Source organism: Gorilla gorilla, chromosome 11 (genome assembly GCF_029281585.2).
Source record: "Gorilla gorilla gorilla isolate KB3781 chromosome 11, NHGRI_mGorGor1-v2.1_pri, whole genome shotgun sequence".
In the NCBI taxonomy this organism is placed as follows: domain Eukaryota; kingdom Metazoa; phylum Chordata; class Mammalia; order Primates; family Hominidae; genus Gorilla; species Gorilla gorilla.
The window spans coordinates 32,888,954-32,914,382 of NC_073235.2; the positions used below are offsets into that span (position 1 = coordinate 32,888,954).

The 25,429-nt window shown below is 44.7% G+C and overlaps 1 protein-coding gene across 17 annotated transcripts in view; it reads left to right on the plus strand.

Moving 5' to 3' along the window:
• Nucleotides 1–19,598: 19,598 nt before the first annotated feature.
• Nucleotides 19,599–25,429, plus strand: part of LOC101149340 (neurobeachin-like) — an 86,362-nt gene continuing 80,531 nt past the window's right edge. For 5 of the 17 annotated variants that reach the window (XR_010129546.1, XR_010129545.1, XR_008677869.2 and 2 more), the window contains exons 1-4: nt 19,610–20,373; nt 22,492–22,602; nt 23,882–23,996; nt 24,115–24,226. The gene's annotated coding sequence lies outside the window, so the exon portion shown is untranslated. Of the gene's footprint in view, nt 20,374–22,491; nt 22,603–23,848; nt 23,997–24,114; nt 24,227–24,658; nt 24,792–25,429 lie in introns of all 17 variants that reach the window. The other 12 variants (XR_010129547.1, XR_010129548.1, XR_010129554.1 and 9 more) reach the window with 11 other exon arrangements.

Below are 25,429 nucleotides of genomic sequence, written 5' to 3' on the forward strand. Positions count from 1 at the left end.
AGACTCCAGGATTCAATAGTGATCAAAAATTTCTTCCCTAGTGGAGCTTAGAATCTAACAGAAAGAGTTGATGTTAGTCACAAAATTATGTAATAAGGGAAAATGCAGCAGACCCAGGTGTGCTGCAAGAGCCTGTGAAGGCGGACTGACCCCAAGACGGAGGCAGGAAAGTCTGCCTCCAGGAAGCAGCAATTGAGCCAAAATCAGGGAGAAGACTAGGCAAAGACACAGTATTCAGGAGGAGGTAGAAGCTGGCCCATGAGGATGGTGGTGTGGAGAGATGAACAAATACCCAGGTCCTTGGATTTATTGTTGAGCTGCTGAATGAACCAGGGCTGGCTCTTGCCCAACCTCTGCACTTCTTGTTTTGCAAGGTTATAAATTTTTTTATTTAAAAGCTAGTATGAGTTGGGATCTGTTGCTTTTCTGAGACCCCGTCCTGTGAGGTAGACAGGGGGCCTCACTGTACTCTGGGGAACTAAAGATGGAGAAGGGTTTTAGAGTGCCTGGAGAAGAGGCCCTTTAATGGATCATTTAAGAAGAGGGTGCTACCGCTAGACTGCCCAGATTCCCTTTCTGGGTTTGTGACCTTGGACTCTCTGTGTCTGTTTTCCAATCTGAAAAATGGAATAATGATAGTTTCTGCCTCTGCCTGCAAGACCCTGACCTATCAGACCAACTGCTTTTTCACTAGAACTCTCTTCTTGCACTGTACCCCAACTGGACCACTCATTAAAACTTAAAATGGTCATGTTTTCCTTTTCTAGATTTTGCTCAAGACATTTCCCTCATCAAAATTAAATTTGGTCCATCTCCCCCTGTTGGAATTCAACCCATTCTCGAGAAGTCAGTTCAAATTTTATCACCAGAAAGCCTCTCTCAATTACCCCCACCTTCTTTTATTCTTTGGGCCATTTCTGCTATCATTTCTATGTTTTTCTTTTTTGCTACATATTGGTGTAGGTACATATGATCTCCACTTCCACTCAAATGTGAGGTTACTGCAGGCAATCCCTATGGATATAGTCATATCCCGAGAGCCCTGGGCATAGGGTCTCTCTCTTTCACCCAGGCTGGAGTGCAGTGGTGCAACCAGAGCTTACTGCAGCCTCGACCTCCTGGGTTCAAATGATCCTCTCACCTTAGCCTTTCCAGTAGCTGGTACTAAAAGCGGGCACCGACATGCTTGGCTAATTTTCATATTTTTCATAGAGATGGGGTTCCACCATGTGGCCTTGCTTGGTCTCAAAGTTCTGAGCTCAAGCAATCCACCTGCCTCAGCCTCTCAACGTCCTGGAATGACAGCATGAACTGCCACACCTGGCTGCATGCCGAATACTTTAGAGTTGTTTATGCCTGACACTTCCAGGGCATGCAGAACTATGGTGGCATTAACTGACACATTAACCAACTGCCTTGCTTACTTTTCTTTTGACTCAGTTTATAAATTTTCTTAATTTAAATTTTAATTTCAACATGTATACATCTTTGAAATAAAATAATCTCTTTGAATGTTTGACATAATGTAGAAGAAATTGACAAATGGACATCTTTACTTCATTTTCCGTCTCAAAATGTGGTACAAATATGCTCCCCTAAAGTGATCCCAATTATTACATAGTCATCTTGCTGTGGCTAATGTAGAATGTTTTTGCAATATCACATGCATGAAGGGCACATCCAAAAAACATTTGAGTGAAGATAATATCAGATTCTAGAAAGTATCTAGACACTTAAAAACAGGCAGTGATGATGTTAATTAACAATAACAATGTCGAGGGGCTGGCTTTTGCCCTTCCCTAATAAGCATAAAGAGCATAGAAACTCAGCAAATTTGCTCTTATTTTCTTCATTATTTGGTTTTTGAATCAGTAAATGCTTTCCACAGGGGTCATCTTGTTAGTCATCTTGTCATTTTGCTGCGTCCCATCTTCGTCCTTGCGATTTTTCCTTTTTCCCATTTTGGCATGTATTGAGAGGAGTGTTATGCTGATGAAATTCCCTGTCCTGAATTGCTATCTGATTAGAACTTCCCTCAATTTTTAAAATGCTTCTTGACATGGTTTGGATTTGTGCACCCCCCACCCCCAATCTCATGTGGAATTGTAATTGCCAGTTTTGGAGGAGGGGCTTTCTGGAAGGTGACTGGATCATAGAGGTGGTTTCTAATGGTTTAGCCTCATTCACCTCGTGCTGTCTGATGATAAAGTTCTCCTGAGATCTGCTTGTTTAAAAAGTGTGTAGCACCTCCCCTGACTCCTTTCAGCCATGTGAATATGTGCTTGCTTCCTTTTCACCTTCTGCCATGATTGTAAGTTTCCTGAGGCCTCCCTATAAGCATAAGTCTGTACAGCCCACGGAACTGTGAGCCAATTCAATCCCTTTTCTTTTTCAATTACCCACTCTCATGTATATCTTTATAGCAGTGTGAGAACAGATTAATACACTCCTCCTCAGAAAGCATTCAATTTAGCTGTGTCTAAAGTATGCCAGGTGTCCTGGGGTGTTATCTTAGCCAATAATTCTTCCTCTTCAGCAAGATCTATTTGCCTATGACATACTTGTCAGTAACAAGTAGCCCATAACATCTGAAGGGACTTCATTGAAATCACAGAGGTTCTTTAGTTCTTTACCTTATTAGTAGGCATTAGGGAAGCACATCAACTTTCAATTTAATAAGGTGCCGGTTGCTTTGAAAAACTGCTCAAAAGAAGATAGGAGAGGCTTACTTAAAGATATCACTATAGGCGTGGCATGCTGGTTCACACCTGTAATCCTAGTATTTTGGGAGGCTGAGGAGAGAGGATCACTTGAGTCCAGAAGATCAATACCAGCCTAGGTGACATGGCAAAGCCCATCTCTACAAAACAAAACAAAATACAAAAAAATATTTAGGCATGGTGGCATGTGCTTGCATTCCCAGTTGCTCAGGAGACTGAGTTGGGAGAATCACTGAGCCCAGGGAGGTTGAGGCTGCAGTGAGCCATGATCATGCTGCTGCATTCCAATCTGGGTGACAGAGCAAGAGCCTGTCTCAAAAAAAAAAAAAAAAAAAAAGGGTTATCACTGTAATATCTATAACTATTCTTAATTAGAACAACTAGGTTTTTTTCAACAGTGGAAACTCAAAACAGACAAAATTGTACCTCAAGGTGAGTTGTCATAGTCAATTCCTTTGCTTGCAACTGCCCAATAAATGGATGAGGACTCACTTCACCCATAAATAAGAAAGGTGAACAGCACATGGGGCCTGTAGATGCCTTTTGCAGGGCCCTCTTTTTCTCTTCCTAAAGTTGCAATTTGGGTATTTCTCTAGATGGGCACATCATAGAAACTGTCATCCTAGATCAGAGCCTGGAGAGAGAGATACAGGTGTCATGCTTACATCTGCAGAGTGGGAACAAGCCCAGAAAAATCAAGACGATTAAGCAGAGAGCTTCCATACTGGAGATAAACCAGCTGTGTAAAAAATCATGCTTATTGAGCAAAAAAGCATTGCATCATCTAAATAACTGCTTTAACTAAGAAGTAAAGGAACTGATGCCCCAGCAGAGCACAGAGAGCCACAGAGACAGGAGCTGTGTTTCAAACAAGGTCATTGCTGTTGTCCCCACCCTGAGTTAAGTATCTCTGCTTCACCCTTCTTTACCAAAGTTCTCTTTGATCATCCTTTTGTTTTGTTTTCTTTTTTCTGTACTTCAGTTCTTTGAGAAAATATAAACCAAAACCTTACATAAAACAGGAATTGAGCTTTTGACAATGTTAGCCCTTGAAACAACCAAACAAAAAGGTTTCTATTATTTCTCATCTCTGTGCTACCCAGTACAGTAGCCAATAGCCACAGATGACTATTAAAATTAAAATTAATTCAAATAAAACAAAATTTACAATTTAGCTGGTCAGTTGTACTAGCCACATTTCAGTTACTCAATAGCCACATGTGGCTAGTGGCTTCTGAACTGGCCAGCACAAATGTAGAACATTTTCATCATCATAGTTCTCTAGGCCATGGAAAAATTACTGAACTCAATTTCCAGTGTGCACATTTATTTGCATACCTAGGAGCTTTTTGACCCTGTGTTGAGATGCCTAACCAGCTTCCTGATTGACCTCCTGATATTTCTGCAAATGTGGACTAAGAGGCCAGGATTCCTCAGGGCCCAGGTGACTCAGGTTATTCAGAAATTATGTTTGGACTACCAGTCCTCTGCTTGATTTGGGATGCAAAAAGGGGACTTCTCTCCCTAATCACTAAAGTAGCTTTTCAAGGTCCCCCTCTCATCATGGTAAGAGTCTCATTTCTTTAGACTCTTATTTCTTTCCATGACTTATGTTATGTTTTGGAGAGAGTGGATTCAGACAGAAGAGCTGGCTCTGTGCTGGTTTTCCAGGGGTCAACCCTTTTGTCAGTGACAAGTCTGCCTCTCTACATGATGTACATTGTGTCCCACTACTGGTAATAGAAGCTCAGCAATTGACTGTTAGGTTATTTTCAAAGCTCAATATTCACAATAATCTAAAAGACCCCCACGTAACCACGAGGACAGACAGGGCTCTCATAACCTGCAAAAGACAAGGTGCAAATTTCTTCTTTCCATCCCAGCAACAAATCGACAACTCAGCCAGCACTTAAGTTGGGGTAAAAATTAATTAGAAGAATGTATCAAGCAGAGATAAAAGAATAAAAAAGCTATTGCAGCTGTCTTCTCCATGACAGAGGCCTGTGATTTGAATTTTAATGTTTTCATCTACTTTCTGCTTTTGTGTTTCTTTTATTATTTTTTTCACTATCTCTTATTTGTAGATACAAATTTTTCATATTTAAAAGCTATTTTAAATATAATCTTTAAAAGGAGAAGCATTCTTTTTTTTAATTGCACAAAATACCGAAGGTGAGATCCACTGATTGCAATGCAATGGGACAGTATCTCTGGAAGCAATTTTATCCAGAAAAATAAATAGCTTTAAAATAATTCACAACCTTGGACCTAATACCTCTACTTCTAGGAAGCTAGCCTGTGAAGGTTTCTGCTGAAGGATGTTTATCACAGTATTATTTATAATGTGAAAAAGCCAAAGAGGAGACCTGAAATGTTTCAAAGATGAAAATGGTTTGATAAAATCATTTTTTTTTGAGACAAGGTCTCACTCTTGCCCAGGCTGGAGTGCAGTGGCGCAATCTCAGCTTACCGCAACCTCCACCCCCCAGGTTCAAGCACTTCTCCTGCCTCAGCCTCCCAAGTAGCTGGGAATACAGGCACCCCCACGATGCCTGGCTATTTTTTTGTATTTTAGTAGAGATGGGGTTTCACCGTGTTGGCTAGGCTGGTGTCAAACTCCTGAGCTCAGGCAGTCCACCTGCCTCGGATTCCCAAAATGCTGGGATTACAGGCATGAGCCACCATGCCTGGCAATAAACAACATATTTAAACTCTAAAATGTTATGCAAGCATTCCAGGCATGCTTTGGAAAAACTATTAATCCTACAAAAGATGCTTATGTTATTATATAGACTAACAGACCAAGATTCTCCAGGACACTTACTTTGTTAAGTGTCTGAAGTAAAATACAATGCTGTATATAAAATGTGACCTCAAGTCAGGCCCCAGTCTTTTCATCTGGAAAATTCTGTTAATTATACTGCCCTTCCCCTTTATAGGTTTTCTGTAGGAGTTAAATAAAATCCACTTTGTCAATTGCTTAACACAATGCTCAACACTGGTAGGGGAGCTATAATTGTCAGCTATTGTCCTATGTGTCAAAAAAAAAAAAACACACACACACACACAGACAGACAGACACACACACAAACACACAAAGACACACATGGAGGGAGAAGAAGTAAAGACTAGGAAGCAGCACATAGTGTATCAGTAGACAATGGGACCACTAGTGATTTTCATATTCTTTTTTATTTTCTTTTTTATACTGCTTACATTTTCAGTGTTATATAATGAGCATGTATTACTTCTGTAATCAGAAGAAGGTGGTATAAACCTCACCTTAATATAATAAAACAAAATTACTGGGCAGGCACAGTGTCTCATGCCTGTAATCCTAGCACTTTGGAAGGCTGAGACTGGTAAATCTCTTGAGCTCAGGAATTTGAGACCAGCCTGAGCTCAGTGAGACAGTGAGACCTCGTCTCTGGAAAAAATACAAAAATTAGCCAACAATAGTGGTGTACACCTGTAGTCCTAAGTTACCTGGGAAGCTGAGGTGGTAGGGTGGCTTGAGCCCAGGAAGTGGCTGCAGTGAGCTGTGATTGCACCACTGCACTCCAGCCTGGGTGAAAAAGCCAGACCCAGTCTCATACAAAAATAAAAACAAACAAACAAACAAACAAAAAAGTTATTACTTAAATCTCACATGCTGTCTTGGAATCATCTTAGTGTTGAGGGATTCAAGAGACTGGAGAGACCAATGGGTGAGATAGAAGGATTTTATTAAAGTGACCACTTGCCCAGTGGATTTGCATCCAAAAGGCTGAGCCTGGAAAAAAGATGGGGCCTGGTTTTTAAGCATGCAGCTGTGCAAAACTTACAGGGCGGGCTTAGCAAGCTTACAGAAGCAGAACAAAGGCAGTTAATCAAACAGTGACAAGTGTATGACTCAAACATGTCTGGTGACCTCTGCTGGGCCACCCAGCAGGCTCTCAGCAGATGGTAACTATTTTAGGTTTGCTCAGGCATGTGTTGTGACCTTCTCAGGGTCACACAGATGGAAAACAGGAACTTAAAAAATCCTTATAAACTTACAGAGATAGTTACCAAAATAGTTATGAGAGCAGAACAAAGAAATATTGGCCTGGGAAAGAATCTCAAAGGGGGAAGCTGATAAGAACTTGTTTTTCTCATCCCTGTTCCTGGAGTCCGTTCCTTCTGGGCTCTTCCTGGCCTTGTATATAAAGTTATCTTAATCCTAGCAGGGCCTTGGAGTGAGTCAGCCTGGAACAGGCAGGAACTTAGGTTTTTCTCTTTTTAATTTCTGCTTTAGTAGGCCAGGGTTCTGATTTTCACTGCTGAGAAAGTAAAGTGTGTTCAGGCTGCCCATGGTTCTGGGCCCCCCCGGGTCTCTGAGGAGGGCTGTCCCCTCCATCACAGAGAATATCAGGACACTAGCCTGTTCTAGTTATACTTACACACTCCTCTCATGTTGTCTATGGAGTGGTGGATGCTGCAGGGAGGGTGACATCCTAGTTAGTCCTAAGAGCCAGACTGCCTGAAGCTCACTGTAACAAGTCCTGCCTTGGGGAAGAAGGAAGTGTGTCTCTGTGAACCTCCCACCTTGGCCGAAGGGAGGCCACTCTCTCTGCTGCCTTTCCCCAACCTTGGCCTTCTGTGCTCCTAGTGAACCCCTCACCCCCTGCCTGCAGGCCTCGAATCTCATGACCATGATGACTTCTGGTCACTCCTGAATCCAGAGCTTTCCCTTTACAAAGGGGAAACTGAGACTTGGAGCAGGGCTGATGTTCAGCCAGCGCACAACGGAATGGCCGAATTGGTGGTAAAATACTGAAATAGTTCCAGTGTGGATGGAAAGGGGCTGCTGCCCTGAGCATCTCTACTGCCCACCTCATCCCTTCCTCCAGGACCCTGGGTCAGCACCAGGAGTGTCAAAGTGGCCAGGATTGGCCGGAGCCCATGCTAATGGCTCTGCCAGCCCTTCTCCCCACCAGAGAGGGCAGGGGGATTCAGGCCATCTAGAGGTAGCATTGTGACCGTGTCTGTAGTAGTCAATCCTTGTGTGCCACGGTCCCTGACTTTGTTGATAAGGGCATCAGCCTACATCCCTCTGGTACTCAGTGGTAAGCATCTAAAATCTTCTTAAAGAAAAAATTTAAAAAGCTTTCAAAATATATGACTTAACATATGAGGCTGCATAAACATCTCTAGCGTTGTCCAACTGGTGCTTCTGGTTCTGCCTCCCCAGAAAGTGGATGACCTGGGCCACCCTCCACCACTGCCCTGTAAGGCCATGGGACACACAGCCCATCAGTTCTCTTCATGTGGTCATCCCCTATTAGATGGGAGAAAATACACCTGCCTCATTTTTGTACCTTCTGTGTGAACATTCCACGACAGAGCTTCACTAAAATGTGTGATGAAGAACTGAATGAATGAATGAATATGAGAGAAAATGAATAAATGGCTCAGATCCTGGGCTGGAAGTCTGTGTATGAGGATGGTGGGTAGAGGAGGGTCTGTTTTTCTTGCATTTAAGTCATTACTTGTCACTTTGGGGCAGGAGCACAGGCTTTGAATGCAGACCGACTGGACTTTAATTCTGGCTTTACTAGTTGTGATTGTGTGACCTTGTACATGTTACTTAAACCCTCTGTGCCTGTTTCTTTATCTGTAAAATGGAGATAATAAGATGTCAAAGGACTGTGGTAAGAATTAAATGCTTTAAACAAATCGCAGTTCGTATTAAGTCCTCAATAGATTGGGTTTAGCATCATGAGTGCATGTGTTTCTGGAGCAATGCTCATCTTGGGCTGGTACCTACACAGAGAAAGACTGGCTTCTTCTCATCCACATGTATCTGTCTTATGCCTGGTTCCCATTCCCGGGTCCTTGGAAGATCCATATTGCTGAAACAGTGAAGGGTGATAGGCACCTCAGGACAACTAAGTTGCTCCCCAAACATCTTCCCCCTCCCAACCAGTAGGGAGGAGGCTGCGGGAAAGGTCAGGCACTGTGCACTTCCCTGACAGCTGCATATGGTTCTGTTTCCAAGCCCACAGGTCACTACAAATAAGGCAAGTTATATGACTTAATAATGTGATTCTTCGGTGCCTCAGTCCACACTGGCACTTTAATATTCCTAGAGTGGATTGCATGGTGGTCTATCGAAACATATGTCTACCCGGAACGTGTGAATGTGCCTTTATTTGGAAAACAATCTGCAGATGTAATTAAATCCAGCACCTTGAGATGATTAGGATGGGCCCTAAATCCAATGACAAGTATCCTTATAAGAAAAGCGGCAGGTAGGGCACAGTGGCTCACACATATAATCCCACCACTGAGGGAGGTCAAGGTGAGAGGATCACTTGAACTCCAGGTTTTCAAGACCTGCCTGGGCAACATGGTGAGACCCTGTCTTTCCAAAATGTATATAAAATATAATAGCCAGGCACGATGGCACCCGCCTGTAGTCCCAGCTACCAGCTACTCAGGAGGCTGAGGTGAGAGGGTAGCTTGAATCTGGGAGGTTGAGGCTTCAGTAAGCTGTGTTCATGACACTGCTGTCCAGCCTGGGGGGCCTCTCCAGCCTGGGGGGGCCCTGGCCCCTCCACAACCTGCACTAGAAGAGCTGGGCCCTGGCTCTGGGCACCATGCAGCCTCTGAGGTGAGGCTGAGCGCCAGTTTCTGCCCTCCTGCAGCTGGAGACCAACACCCCGACTTAGGCGTCGTGGAGGCTTCTGGCCCAAGGGTCCGCGCTGCTGGTGGAGCTGGCAGGGTCGGAGTTTGCCACAGCTGCTGCTGCGCGCCTTGTGCAGGTTACCACTGCAGCTGAATCTACAGCAGAGGCAGGCAGGGCTGGTCCCAGACAGCCTGGGGGTCGCTGAGTGGACGGTCCTTTCACCCTAGAGTCAGCTTTTTCTTGTAGGCGCCCAGATCAGGGTGTGCAGGCGCTGAGCACAGGGCAGCCGCCAGGAAATGGCTGAGCTGCCGGTTCCCGCCCTCCTGCAGCTGGGGCCGGACCACCTGAATTAGCCGCTGGGCGGCGTCTGGCCCTGGAGTCCACCTGGCTGGTGTAAAAGCATGGTCTGGGGTTGCCATCAAGTCGGCTCCGCGCGCCATGTGCAGGTGGCTGCTGCAGCTGAGTCCATGACAGAGGCTGGCAAGGCGTTTCCCAGGCAGCCTCAGGGTCATTGAGTGGACCACTATCCCACCCTAGGGTCCGCTGTTCCTTTGCCTGAGCCCAGAGTTCGGGTCGCGGGCACTGGGAACTGTGCAGCGAAGGAGACTGGGCCGAGGGCAAAGGTTTCTGCCCTGCTGCAGCTGCGGGGCTGACTGCCTGAATTAGGCGCTGAGGCGGCGTTGTCCCCCGTGTCAGGGCTCTGGTGCAGGCAAAGTGCCGGGTTGCTCTGCTGCTGTCGCGCCCTTGTACAGGTGGCAGCTGCACCTGAGCTCTCAGTAGAAGCCGGCAGGGTTGGTCCCAGAAAGCCTGAGGATCGCGGTGTGCACCACCCTCTCAGCCTAGGGTGGACTCTTCCTTGGCCCGCGCCCAGAGCTCGGGGTTTCGGGCCCTGGGCCCTGTGCAGCTGCCCAGAATAGGCCGTGCGGCTGGTTCCCGCCCTGGCAAGGCATCCAGCCATGGAATCTGCACTGCTGCTGGGGGCAGGTAAGGTCGGAGGAGGGGGGTGTGGTTTCCACCATTGCTAACGGGCGCCACCTGGCGATGGTAGCTGCAGCTGAGAGCATGGCAGAGGCTGGCAGGGCTGGTCCCAGACACCCTGAGGGTCGCTGAGTGCACCGCCGTACCACCCTAGGGTCTGCTGTTCCTTAGACTGCTCCCAGGACGTGGTGTGCGAGCGCTAGACACTGAGCAGCCTCCAGGATGGGGCTGAGCGGCCGATTCCCGCCTTGCTGCAGCTACAGTCTGAATTAGGCTCCACCGCAGTATCTGGCCCCAGGGTTCGTGCTACTGGTGGCATGGGCAGAGATGGGGGCTGCCACAGCTGCTATGGGGCTGAGCAGTCGATTCCCGCCCTCTTGCAGCTATGGGACCGACCACCTGACTTAAGTGCCTTGGAGGCGTCCGGCCCTGGGGTCTTTGCTGCTGGTGTCTGAGGGCAGGGTCAGGGCTGCCACTGCTACTGCCCTGCGCCATGTGCAGGCGCCAGCTGCAGCTGAGCCCAAGGCAGATGCTGGCAGGGCTGGTGTGAGGCTGCCCAGGGGTGGGTGAGTGCACCTCCCTTCCACCCTAGGGTCCGTTATTCCTAGACCAGCGCCCAGATTGCGGGGTCGTGGGCGTTGGACACTGTGCAGCCATGAGGATCTGGTTGAGCGCAGATTCCTGCCCTCCTGCGGCTGAGAGGCCAACCTCCTAACATGCGCTGCAGTGACCTCTGGCTCTGGGGTCCGCGTTCTTGCTGGAGCTGGCAGAGACCAGAGCTGCCACCGCTGCTGCTTCCAGGAGTGTGCATATGGCAGCTGCCGCTGATCCCGCGGCGGAGGATGGCAGGGCTTGTTCCAGAAGGCTTGAGGGTCCCCGAGTGCACCGCCCTCCCACCCTAAAGTCTAGTCTTCCTTGCCCGCGCCCAGAGAGTGGGATTACGGGCGCTGAGCACAGTGCAGGCGCTGGGATGGGGCTGAGCTGCAGGTTTCCCCCCTCTGGCTGCTGGGGGGCCGACCGCCTGAGTTAGGGGACGCGGCGGCTTTTGGTCATGGGGTCTGCACTGCCGGTGGCTTGCACAGGGTCGGGGGCTGCCACAGCTGTTATAGTTCACCGTGTGCACGTGGCAGCCGCCCCTGAGCCCACCGCTGAGGCCGCAGGGCTGGTCCTGTCCCAGACGGCCTGAGGGTCATTTGCCCGCGCCCAGAGCACCGGGTGGCGGGAGCTGGGCACTGTGCAGCCTCCGGGAATCCGCTGAAGGGCGGGTTGCAGCTCTCCTGCAGCTGTGGGCCGACTGCCTGACTTTGGCCACTAGGTGGCCTCTGGCTCTAGGGTTTCCGGGCCGCTGGTGTCGGCGGGCGGAGTCCGGGTTTGCCACCGCTGCCCACAGGCTCACCATGGCCTGAGTAAATGCTCGCACTGCTCATACATCCATTTTTAAAAATTGGGTTGAACATGAGAACATAATCATTCATATTTTATCCATTTGCATGTATTCAATAACATCCTTTCCCTGTTCTTGTCTCTGCTTTGCAGCCTTTTTCTTCAAAGAATGAATGTTTCCATGTTTTATACCCACAGAATTTCTGGTTTTTCCCGTTGGAGCCCAAGGAGCAAGGGCAGAATGAGGAACATGATGTTCCTTACAAACAGTTACTCATGAGGCTGCAGCACAGAAATTGCAAGAAATGTCAGTCATAAAGTGTCCATGTGCATTTTAAATTGATGGTTATTAAAATCCTTCTTTATCTATAGGGGATCTAAAAAATTAAACAATTCGTAATTTAAACACAGTTGCCAGGCAGCCTGAGTCAAAAATCAGGAGAGGCTCCATGGTCTGAAGTCTCCTAGTGCTCACATTGGTGAGGGTCTAGTTGCCTAATGGGTTGGTGTAAGGAAGTCATTCTAACACAAGCAAAATACGACTCCCTTAGTTGTTCAAAAAATCAGGAAATAGAAAAAAATAAATAAAGGAGAATAAAATATTGACAGGAGAGAAAAATGAAGAGTTAATTGGCGATTTGAGGGAGGTGAAATGGACAAAAAGTAAATTTAGCAATTAGAATTTAAAGTCAGTAGATAATTAAGTCGAATAATTTATTCTTATGTCCATGTATTTTGGTTTTAAAGCTTTGATTAATACTCAACACTAATTTCTAACAAATTAGAATATTTTCACATTGTCTATTTTTACCAGTGAGCTTGTAATAAAGATCCACTAGTAATCTTAATACACCAAAAGAAGCCCATAGAATAAACTAATTTTTAAAGAGTCACATTTTATTCAATGCCTATTTATACATGTTACTAGCAATAAACTCTTTTATCTTTAATTTTGAGAAGTTTTACAAATACAGCAAAGCAGAATGACTAATAGAGCCGGTAGCCAGGACACAGATTTGGAAAAATAGGTCTAATTGGTTGTTACACTGTGTTTATGTCATACATTTCACTTATTTTTATCAAAGAAAAATCAGAATTTATAAAATGTTAATTAAAAGGAAAACATTCTGAGTAAATTTAGTCCTGTGTTTCTTCTTCCAAATCTCTTTGTTCTACACTAACAGGTCAGGATAAGTATGGATGGGGAGGCTGGAAAAGGGGCATCCTTCCCCATGCGGTCCCCAGAGCCACCTTCTCCAAGCAGGACTTGGGGAACATCCTTCTCCATCTGGGACCTGAAGGATGTCCTTCTCCACCCAGGACTTGGGAGGTGTCTTATCCACCCAGGACTTGAGGGGGATCCTATTCCATTCAGGAGTGGGGGAAATTCTTCTTCATCTGGACTTGGGGGGCATCCTTCTCCATTTAGGACTTGGGGGGCATCTTTCTTCATCCAGGACTGGGGGGTTATCCTTCTCCATCCAGGACTGGGGGTTGTCTTTCTCCAGCCAGGACTGGGGGGTTATCCTTCTCCATTCAGGACTTGGGGGACATCCTTTCCCATCCAGTAACTAGGGGGCATCCTTCTCCATCCAGGACTGAGGGGGATATCCTTCTCCATCTAGGACTGGGGGGCATCCTTCTCCATCCAGTATTGGGGGTCATCCTCCTCCATCCAGGACCTGAGGGGTGTCCTTTTCTGCGCTTCCTTGGATGGCAGCCTTTCCTATGCAGTCATTCAGAAAGTCAGGCTGACACATGTTGTCGTCTTGAACTCTGGAATCTCATCTCTATTCTAGGTGAATCCCTTCATGTTTATAATGATTTACCATTAAATCACTGTGCCGTTTTTTCCTAAAATATATGGGGCGTGTTTTTTGTTCTGACTTCTGTTAGTCGTTTGGTCCCTAGCTCCAGTTTTTTTGTAATTTCTTTTGCAACCTAATATGGGTCCCATTTAGTAAGTATTACATATATTAGAAAATGTGTATATTCAGCATTTGTTGTGATTTTAAAATCTTTTATAAACACATAACATCTTTGTCTATTTCCCATTTAAATTCAGAAGTATGAGTTCCAGCATCCCTCTCTAGACCTGCTCTTCCTGTTAGTTTCTTTGTATGTCCTGGAGGCGAGGCCAGCGTTGGACTTGATGTTGCTTCACCTACTCGGTTCTATTGTCCCTCCATGTGCAGTGTCTATCCTGTTGTTTATTATTTCTTCCTTAAATTTTATTTGAACTAAAATTAATTTTGTGGTAGCAGCTTGCTTTCTGTGAATATTTACTTAAAATTTTTATTCCCATTATTTTTCTTTCTTTAATTTGAAAGTGCTGCTTTGTTATTGATAATTTTGTATTTTAATATATGAGGCTAATCCCTCTAGGTTTGGTAGGAAAAAGTGATATATTTGAACTTATTTCTATCATTTGATTTTGGATTTTGTATCCCAAAACCTTATCCTCAATTCTCTTTTCCTTTTTTCAGATTTCTTTTCTTTTCTTTTTTTTGGGGAGCGGGGAGATGGAGTTTTGATCTTGTTGCCTAGGCTGGAGTGCAACGGGGTGATCTCGGCTCACCACAACCTCTGCCTCTCAGGTTCAAGCGATTCTTCTGCCATAGCCTCCGAGTAGCTGGGATTACAAGCATGTGCCGCCACACCTGGCTAATTTTGTATTTTTAGTACAGACAGAGTCTCTCGAACTCCCGATCTCAGGTGATCCACCCACCTTGGTCTTCCAAAGTGCTGGGATTACAGGCATGAGCCACCGCGCCTGGACTTCCAGATTTATTTTCAATCAACATTTCATTTTCCACTTCCTTCCTATGCTGGCTTTTAGGTTTTCCAGACTATTTACCTTTAGTGTCAAAAATTCTTTTGGGAACTTTTGAGTTGTCAACCAATATTGTAAGCATATTGGATATTGCTGTTTTTGTCCCAGTGCTCTGGTTATAATCTCTTCTATTAATACCTTGTAGTCTTATTGTTGCAGTTATTTTTTTCTATTAATTTCTGAGATGTAAAAATTAGAATTGTCAAATTGTGGATTTATGCGTTTATCCTTTTAATTCAATAACTTTTGCTTTGTGTATTTTGTTATTTTTCTTAGGTGCATACATGCTTATGATTATTAGGTTTTCTAAGCAGATCGACTCATTAGCATAAAACGTCCTTCTTTATCCCTGTTGATGCTTGTCTTTCTTGTAGTCTGTCTTATCTGCCATTAATACACTGGCTGCAGTTTTTGATAACAGAGATTTGCATGGTGTATATTAGTCCATCTTTTCAGTTTGAATCTATTTGTATCTTTACCTCATAAGTGTATTTCTTTTTGAAAGCTGATATTGAGGTTTCCTTTTTACCTACTTTGACAGTCTCTGTTCTGCCTTCCTGGTCTTCTTCTGGATTATTGTAGTTTTCGTTTGTTTGTTTGTTTGTTTGTTTTATGGGGTTTTCTTTTTTTTTTAGTATGGATTTTGTATCTTTTTTTTAACTATGACTCTTTGTTTCATTTATTTATTTTTAGTGAGTTCTTTACAAATTAAAATAAAAATACTTAAAGTATATTAAATATCATAACACTGTATATAAAATATAAAAACCTTACCTTACCCTCCTCCCTCCTCTGATCTTTTGTGCCATGTTGTCATAGATTTTTCCTCTGCACATGTTATAATTCCTGGAGGATGTCATTAAAACAGCAATTTCCCCTCCACATGTTTACTATTTTTGGCACACTTTCATCTTTTCTGAGAACTAGAATTTCCAATTGTTATCATTTTTCTTCAACCTGAGCAGCTTTCTTTTGCATTTATTGTGGTTTGGGTGTGATGGCAACACATTCTCTCAGACTTTCTTTAATTGAAAATGTACTTTTCTCAACTTCAGTTCTGAGGGCGGCTTCAGCAAATTCGGAATTCTAGGGACACCTTCGACTTTGAACAGCATGAAGTCTCTGCTCAGCAGTGCTCTAGGCACCATCTAACATATTATTATATCTAGTTGCGTCAAATCTGTCATTGGCCATAGAACGCTTTGACAGGTGCTTCTTGTTGCTTCAGTTCTAAGTATTTCATAGTCTTCAGAGATATGGAGAAGTAGCAGTGCTAGTAACAGTACCAGTAAAACCAGGATAAGCCCTAAAATAATTAAGAAGCCATCGCATGCACACACGTGAACGTTTGACTTCAGCTAAAATGCTTTCAAGTGTACTATTTTATCTTTACACAAGGTTATAATACAAATTAAAGATTTAAAAATATTTTCACTTTATATATGTGAAAACTGCAGCTCAAAGAATTTAAAAGACATGATTGAAATCCCATAACTAGGTAAACATGGTCAAATCTGGAGCCCACATGTCTCGGTCCCCCCACACCCTGTTACAGAGAGTGCGAGGCTTCACCAGGAAGCTCTTTTGGCGCAAGGATTAGCTCTGGGGAAGTGCTGCAGGCAGGCCTGCTTTGCATCCTTTTTCCAGCAGAAATCCTGTTTGTTTCAAGCTTCTAGTTCTTTTTGTTTTGTTTTGTTTCTTACCAGCACGGCTCTGGGAGTTATTTACACAATTTAATTTTAAAAGAGACAGTCCCCATCACTAAGGTTCCTTGGAAACTTATCATGCAAAAAAATAAAAATAATAAATGCTGGTAGATAAGAAACTTCTGCAAAATTGTTTTATATATATATAATTGTAACTAAATAAATATGTGTATTACAGTAATAATTCATTACTGTAATTTTCTTGCCAGATTTGAAGGCAATTTTTTAAAGTTCTCCACATGTGGCTTACTGTGGAGCAAACACGGGCAGCTTCAGGCTTACAATCTGCTGACAAACCCTTCTTAGTTCCTTCACTTGAAAAATGTGAGCATGCACTGCTCATGTGCCTGGCAAGCATGCAGACCACTCAGGAGGACAGTGGCCACTCAGGTCATCAGGTGAACTTGTGACGGGGCCATCAAGAGGCTGCACGTGAGCTCCAGAAAATGAAATTCCCACTATCAACCTATTTTCCATTTCCACCCAATGCCCCACCCCTGCTCCAAATCAAGGTTTCCACCTCTTAGAAATGCTTGATTTTCAGTATTGCTAAACAGGGGTCAAAGAAAACAAGCTGAACAAAGAAACAAATAAAGCCTTTAACACAGTGAGCAAAGACACAGCACCCACCCCTTCCCTGGGCCCCGCAACAGCTCCAGAGCTGCGCAGCTGCTCCCAGAGCCTGAGCATGGACCTGAGCTCTGGCCCATGGATCTCACCAATGCATTTCTTCCCTCTGTGTCAAAAAAGCATCCAGAAATTGGATTCATTTACTTGGGACATAAAATAATGTATACCTATAGTTTTGTCCCAGAACTGTGTAAACCGGCATGCTGCCTGCCACAATACAGTCCTCCCCCTGCATCAGGAGCTCAGATGGGGGAAGCCAGCAGGGCTGGAGGCCTGGGAGTCACAGGTGCTTGGAGGGGAGAGAAAAGCACCACAGAGAGCCAGGCAGGACCTGCCTACAAGTCACATTTTTAGGGGTCTAGTGGTCTGGGCAGGCTGGGAGATGCTCTCTAAAGGAAAGGCAAGAAATATTGCCCCACATCTCCCACCACCAAACAGAAAGTGCAGGTGGTCAGCCCCAGGGCTCACCTGTCCTTTACCAGGGTCATGAGCTAGGCCCAGGCTGCATCCTCCACACAACCATCAAGGGGACTTCCTGCCAGGCTGGGACAACTGCACCGGGCCCTGATGCCCTGGGAAGAACAGGGTTGCATTTAACAGAAACAGCTAAACCTGAAGCGATGAGCTTGCCTTTCCTCGGGGCCATGGGATGGTTTATAGAAAGTTCTACCCATCAGGACGAGACCTCGCATGACACCATCAGAGGAATTGATACCATGCCATAGAGGGAGGAAGAGGGCGCATGCCATAGGTCCACTGGTCACAGCACACACACGCTCCTGGGAGCTTCAGACCCAGCAGTTTGGCTCAGGTGCCAGGTCAGGATGTGGGAGGACACAGTGTCTGGGTGAATCTGTCACCCTTGCTAGCTGCCTTGTCCCACCAGGTAGAAGATGCGGCAATGGGAGCACAGCAGTAGGAAGCCCAGTGTCTCCCAACCTTCCACCTCACACCCAGGACCTCTGAGGTGCATCTATATCCTGCACATCTAGGCTCTGAAAAGCAGGAAGTCCTGGTTTCCACAGCTGTGGGGCTTCTAGACAGGACAAAGCCAGGTTCTCTGAAAAAACAAGCTCTGGGTGCTGCTTTGTCCTCAGGCTGCTCCTCCATGGGACCTGCGGGCAGAAAAATGTGTACCACCTGGACCGTGGTTTCAGCAGAAGCAGGGTTATGCTGCCTGGGGCAGGAGGGGCTCTATGCAAGCGCCTCTCAGTACACAGCATTTGATGGCACGTGGACAAGTGTGGGAGCCCTAGACCAAGGACTCCGTGGTGAGCAAGACTCAGGACCCCTTAGGGGTGAGGGCCTGGGTTACACCACCAGGGGGTCACCCGGACCCTCAGCAGAAGGTGGAGGGGGTGGTGATCATTACCTTTGTGACCCTGCAATGGGTGGCAGCCACAGGACATAGGGTTCATTGAACCCACCATGTGTAACTATTGGCCAGGAAAAGGCCCAGAATTTAATAAAGATGAGGCCCCTGGCAGTGAAGTGCTGGATGAGGCGCACCCCCTGGGGCATACCTAAACCTCCCCCAGGGCCTCGGCTGTCAGCTTTGATTATAGACACACCTGTGCCACAGCCCCTTCAGACTGCTCCCTTCACCTCTGAAAAACCAGACAGGATGCTTCTGTTCCTGGAAATGTGAATGCCCTTCGTGTGTTTTTTACTTTGACTATAAACTCATCTGCAACCAAAATATAGACTCCCACACAATAATAACGGGAGACTTTAACACCCTACTGTCAACATTAGACAGATCAACGAGACAGAAAGTTAACAAGGATATCCAGGAATTGAACTCAGCTCTGCACCAAGCAGACCTAATAGACATCTGCAGAACTCTCCACCCAAATCAACAGAATATACATTCTTCTTAGCACCGCACAGCACTTATTCCAAAATTGACCACATAGTTGGAAGTAAAGCACTCCTCAGGAAATGTAGAAGAACAGAAATTATAACAAACTGTCTCTCAGACCACAGTGCAATCAAACTAGAACTCAGGATTAAGAAACTCACTCAAAACCACTCAACTACATGGAAACTGAACAACCTGCTCCTGAATGACTACTGGGTATATAACGAAATGAAGGCAGAAATAAAGATGTTCTTCGAAACCAATGAGAACAAAGACACAACATACCAGAATCTCTGAGACACATTTAAAGCAGTGTGTAGAGGGAAATTTATAGCACTAAATGCTCACAAGAGAAAGCAGGAAAGATCTAAAATTGACACCCTAACATAACAATGAAAAGAACTAGAGAAGCAACAGCAAACACATTCAAAAGCTAGCAGAAGGCAAGAAATAAGTAAGATCAGAGCAGAACTGAAGGAAATAGAGACACAAAAAACCCTTCAAAAAAATCAATGAATCCAGGAGCTGGTTTTTTGAAAAGATCAACAAAATTGATAGACCGCTAGCAAGACTCATAAAGAAGAAAAGAGAGAAGAATCAAATAGATGCAATAAAAAATGATAAAGGGGATATCACCACTGATCCCACAGAAATACAAGCTACCATCAGAGAATACTACAAACACCTCTACGCAAGTAAACTAGAAAATCTAGAAGAAATGGATAAATTCCTGGACACATACACCCTCCCAAGACTAAACCAGGAAGAAGCTGAATCTCTGAATAGACCAATAACAGGCTCTGAAATTGAGGAAATAATTAATAGCCTCTCCCTGGGAATGGGCGGGCCTGGGTCCAGTCCACAGGGCCCCTAGTGGGCCCTGATGAAGGAAAGAGTTGAGATGGGGGCAGCGCTGGACCCCAGGGCCCCTGTCTGCCTCCTGGAGAGCCCGGTGACCCAGGCAGCCCTGGTGAGGCTGTGGGTGTCTGGGCCATAGCGAGGCCCGCGAGCTCCCACAGGACAGATGCGGACAGTGAGGCCGGGGAGGCCCTGCTGCCCTCCGGACTGTCCCTCCAGCCCCCAGCTTTCTGTGGTTCTCTGGGCCCCCTCTGCAGAGGGGCAGGGGAGCCCACCCTGGATCCTGAGACGCCAAGCTTGAGGGACCCCCAGAGCTCTAGCGAGGCTGCTTCCTTTGCGGATGGTGAAGCTGAGGTCCAGAGGAGGGCAGGGGCAGGTCCTGGGCGCTCCCTAGGCAAAGGGAGCCGATCTCCGGGAGGCGGTCACAGGGAGCGCTCCTGCGACTTCTAGGGCCCGAAAGCTGGGGAGGATGAGAGACCAGGGGCCTTTCGTCGTCCCCTGGGGCTGGGCAGAGGCTCAGCCTGTGCCGCAACCCTAAGCTGCTTCTGGCAAGTCCGAGCCGCGGTCCCTTTAAGAGGGGGTGGAGCTTCAACCTGGCACTAGGGATGCTGCCTGCGTGCGTGTCCCTACGGAGCTGAGACTGTACTTCCTGCGACGCCCCTGCAGCAGCAGCAGCAAGCAGCGTGGTCAGAGCGAGCTTCAGAGAAACGGTGGTGGGTTCCATGTGATGGTGGAGTAGGAGACAGGTCTCCGCGGTAAGTGGCGGGGGCGTGGACCCCACCGGGAACTCTCCCTGCTCCTTCCCTGCCTCTCCCTGTTTTCGTGCCCTCACTTCTTCGTGGGCATCTGGGCCCGAGCCCTCCGCTTGGGGGCGGTTGTGCGGTCCTGGCTACTGCAGCGTCCGCACGCCGGCCGGGAAGGCTATGCCAATGTCCGACCCGCGTCCAGCGTATAGGAGCGCCCTGGCCCACAGCTGGCGGTAAAACGCGGGACCTGGGTCCCTCGGAGCCCCAGGGGCCTCTGAGCTGGAGTCTAGGATTATTTTTGATGCCTCAGCACCTTTAAAAAGAGACCTCGCTAGAGCAGGGGACATCTGTAGTTTCAGTTCTTTGAGGAGTCTCCAGCTATTTCGCTGTTTTCCATGGTGTGTATCCTAATTTTCATTTCCACCTACAGTGTATGAGTTTCCCTTTCTCCAAAACCACACCCGCATTCCTACTATTTTTGGTTTGGGGTTTGTTTTGTTTTTGTTTTGAGACGGAGTCTTGCTCTGTCTTACAGGCTGGAGTGCAGTGGCGCCATCTCGGCCGACTGCAACCTCTGCCTGGTTTTAAGCAAGTCTCCTGTCTCAGCCTCCAGAGTAGCTGGGACTACAGGCGCCCGCCACCATGCCCAGCTAATTGTTGTATTTTTAGTAGAGATGGGGTTTCACGATATTGGTCAGGCTGGTCTCAAGCTCCTGACCTCAGGTGACCCACCTGCCTCAGCTTCCCAAAGTGCAGAGATTACAGGCATGAGACACCGTTCCCAGCCCCTCCTATTTTTTTAAAAAAATCAAGGAATATTCAATAAGTGTGAGATTATCTGTGTGTGGTTTTGAATTACAGTTTTCTAATGAATAGTTTATTTTGAGGACCTTATCTCTTATTTGTTGTTCGATTTTATGGCTGTGCAGAATTGTCTGTTCAGGTTCTTTGCAAAATATTAGGTTGGATGCTTTTGCTACTTTGTAGTGTTTTTTTGTGTACATATTAGATGACAACTCCTCGTGAATTACAAGATTGCCTGAAATTTTTGCCTAATCTATAGGATGCTTTTTAAATTGGAAAGTAGTTTTCTTTGATGTGCAGAAACTTTTCATGTTGACGTAGTCAACATGATATTTATTTTTGCGTTTCATGCGTGTAATTTTCGTCACCCATATAAGAAAATAATATGTCAGTGACAAAGCATTTAATTGTCAATGAGGTTTTTCTTCCAGGGTGTTTATTTTCCTCTTTGCAAAGGTGAGCAGAGATTCAAGTGACCCAAAATACATGCTCATCCTGTGTTTTAGTTAAAAACATTTTTGTGGTTTATGGTCTTTTGTTTTGCCTTCAATTTGGGGGAGTGGGTGTTCATTTTCATACATCGTGTAAAATAAGGTCCTATTTCTTGCTTCTGCATCTGGATATCATTTTTCTCAAAGGTATTCATTCTCTGCCTTCCACATTGCAGTGTTCTTTATCAAAGTCAGTTGATTGTGTCCATATTTGTGTTGATCATGTTTTTGTCCTCCCTGTTTTTGTCCGTAGTTTATGCAAGTATCATATATCAGCTGTATAACTACAACTTGGCAGTGTAATTTAATATTGAGGATTGTGGGTCTTCACTTTGTATTTCTCAGGATTCCTTTAGATATTCATGCTTTTGTGGTTCCCTGTGATTTTTAGCAATACATATTTATTTCTGTTAACTTTTTTTCACAACATAAAGGTCCATAATTAGGGGTACATTTTCATACATATAGATTGGGTAATGATCAAATCAGGGTACTTAGGATCTCTATTTGCTCGTCCAGGTTTTTTTTTTTTTTTTTTTTTTTGTGGGGAGAACATTCAAATTTCTCCCTTCTTACTCTAGAAAAATATGATATTGTTAACTCCAGTCACCAGGCTGAGGAGGAGAACCTCAGATTTATTCCTTTAATGTTAAGATAACTTTGTTTCCGTAATCAATCCTTCCCCATTCCCCCTCTATCTCCCAAACTCTGGTAACCAATATTGTGCTTTCTACTTCATTAAGATAAACATCTTAAGATTTCACATGAGTGGTATCGTGCAGTGTTTGTCTTTCTAGGCCTAGCTCATTACATTTAACATAATGTTTTCCAGGTTCATCTGCGTTGCTCTAAATGACACTGTTTCATTATTTTGATGGCTGAAGAATATTTCCTAGTGTATGTATATGAGAGTTTCTTGATCTCTTTATCTGTGGATGAACAGGTAGGTTGAATTTATACCCAGTAATGGGACCGCTAGATGGAATGGTATTTCTTTTTTTCCTATTCTTTGCAAGACCTCTAACTGTTTTTTATAGTGTTAATACTAATTTATGTTTGCACAAACAGTTCCCCTTTCTGGCAATTCATACCAGGAATTGTCTTTTTAAATATTTTGATCTTTTTGTAATGTTCATTCTATTGGAGTGAGATAAGATCTGAGTGTGGTTTTGATCTGCATTTTTCTCATGAGTAGTAATGTTAACCACGTTTTTGTAGACATTCGGTCAGTTTCCTGTCTTCTTTGGAAAAATATCTAATCCGGTTATTTGCCCAGTTTTTGTCTGGCAATTGTTCTGTTGTTTTGTTATTTTTTTGCCAGCTGGTAGTATGACTGGCTTGTACCTTTTCAAAAATAATCCCTTATCCCAAACTTGTAATTTTTAGTGTGCCTTTTTATTTTGTTTATTGTTTCCTTTGTTGGGCACAAACGCTTCAGCTTGACGTGGTCCCACATGTGCATAATTTCTTGGTGGCTGTGCTGTTGGTTACTAATCAAGAAAAAACAAAATCACTACCAAAGCAGTCCCTTGTCAATAATTTTTTTCCCTTGTATTTTTGTTTACTTTTTGTGAGCCCTGAGCATACATCCAAGTTGCCCTAAATATACGCACACCCGAGGTTGTCTTTATAGGAGCTTTATGGTTGCAAGTTTTGTGTATAATCTTTAATCATTTTGAGTTGATTATTGTGTATCTAGTACCATAAGAGTCCTGTATTACTCTTTTGCATATGGATATCTAGTTTCGGAAATCTTCCCCATTGTGTCATTTTGGTAGTGTTTTGAAAAATGTGTTCATTCCATATAAATTTTTGTTTATTATTGAGCACATTCATTTTGCTCACTGGTCTGTGTTTCTCTGTCTATGCCAGTAACATGGGTTTGTTAACTACGGATTTTCATTTAATTAGAACTCAGGGAATGTGATGCATCCCATATGGTTTGTATTTCTCAGAATAGCTTTGGAAATTCAGGGTGTTTCACATTTCCACATAAATTTTGGCATTGTTTCTTTATATTTCCTAAAACACTATTTGTCGTATACTAAATGTATACAATTAGAAGGTACAAGGAAGATTTTCATACATGTATATGTTGAATAATGATAAAATCAGGTTATTTAGCATCTCTTCATCTCATATAGTTATTATTTTTGAGTGGTAACAACATTCAGAATCTTTCCTTCTAGCTACTTTGAAATATATGATATATTTGTGTTAAGGCTAGTCACCCTGCTGTGGAATAGAAGGCCAGAATTGATCACTATCATCTGAGAGTAACTTTGCACCCATCACTGATTCCTTCCGAGACTGCCTCCACTTCCCCAGCAGCCTCTGGTAAGCCCTATTGAACTTTCTACTTCTAGAAGATAAAGCTTTTTTCAGTCTACATGTGTGAGATCGCGTGGCATGGGACTTTCTCTACCAGGCTTATTCTTTGGACCTCGTTCTTCAGGTTTCTTCATGTGGCTGCAGATGGCAGGATTTCCCAAAGGCTTATGGCTGCAACATATTCCGTGGTGTATCTGTACAGCAGTTTCCTCATTCCTGCAGCTGTGTTTGAACAGGTAGGTTGGTTCTCTACCTTGGCCACAGTTAAGAGTGCTTTAGTACCCATGGGAAGGCAGATAGCTCTCTTCAACCTAGGGACTTCAACTGCTTTAAATGTGGAACCAGTGGTGGGGCTGTTAGCTGACATGGTAGTTGTACTGTGAATTTTTTTCAGAAACCTCTAGCTGTTTTTCATAGTGTGTATACTAATTTACATCCCCACCAATAGCGTTTAAGAGGTTACCTTTCTGTAAGTCTACACTGGATGTCACCTTCAAAAATTCGTGTTTTATTTTTGGTAGTACTCATTCTGAGTGGAATGAGACAGAATCTTAGTGTGGTTTTCATGCACATTTTTTTGTGAGGTTTAGTGATGTTGAGAAAGTTTTTTGAGAAATCCCCACATTGCTTTCCATGGTGTCTGAACTAGTTTGCATTTCCACCAACAGCAGACCAGCATCCCTCCTCCTCTGCCTTGCTGGTGTTCATCCTTGTGGACTGTGTCATAATTGTCATTCATCAGAATGTGTGAAATACTATCTCATGGGCCTTTTGCTTTGCATTTCTCTGATGATTCCTGAGGTAAAGAAATGTTGTCTTGTCTGTTGGTTGCTGTAAACCTTCTTTTGAGATGCATGTTTTCATGCCCCTTACCCTTTCTTCATTGAGTTTTTGTTTTTCTGATTTATTTGCTTAATGTATTTGAAGTAGATCCTGGATATTAGACTTCATCAGATGCAGATGTGGGAACATTTTCTCCCATTGTGTAGGCTGTCTGTTTACTGTGTTGGTAATTTCTTCTGCTGTGCAGCAGCTCTTTTGTATCTTAGGCCCCACTTGTCAATAATTGTTTTAGTTGCACTTGCTTTTGGGGACTTAGGCACAGCCATGCTCTGCCAAATCCTCTGTCAAGAAGGGTATTTCCAAGTTCTCTTGCAGGCTTTTCATAGTTTGAGGTCTTGCGTTTACATCTTTCATTCATCTTGAGTTAATTTCTGTACAGGGTGAGACACAGGGGCCCACTGTTTTTCTTCTGCAACTGGCTAGCAGTTTATCCTGGCACCATCTATTGAGAGGAGGGAGTCCTTTCTCCAAAGCTTATTTTTGTGGATTTTTTTGAAGATCAGATGGTGTTAGGGGTGTGGGTTTACATCTGGGTCCTCTAATTTGTTCCACTGCTCTGTGTGAAATGGGGTCCCTAGCTTTTCAATGAAATTAAA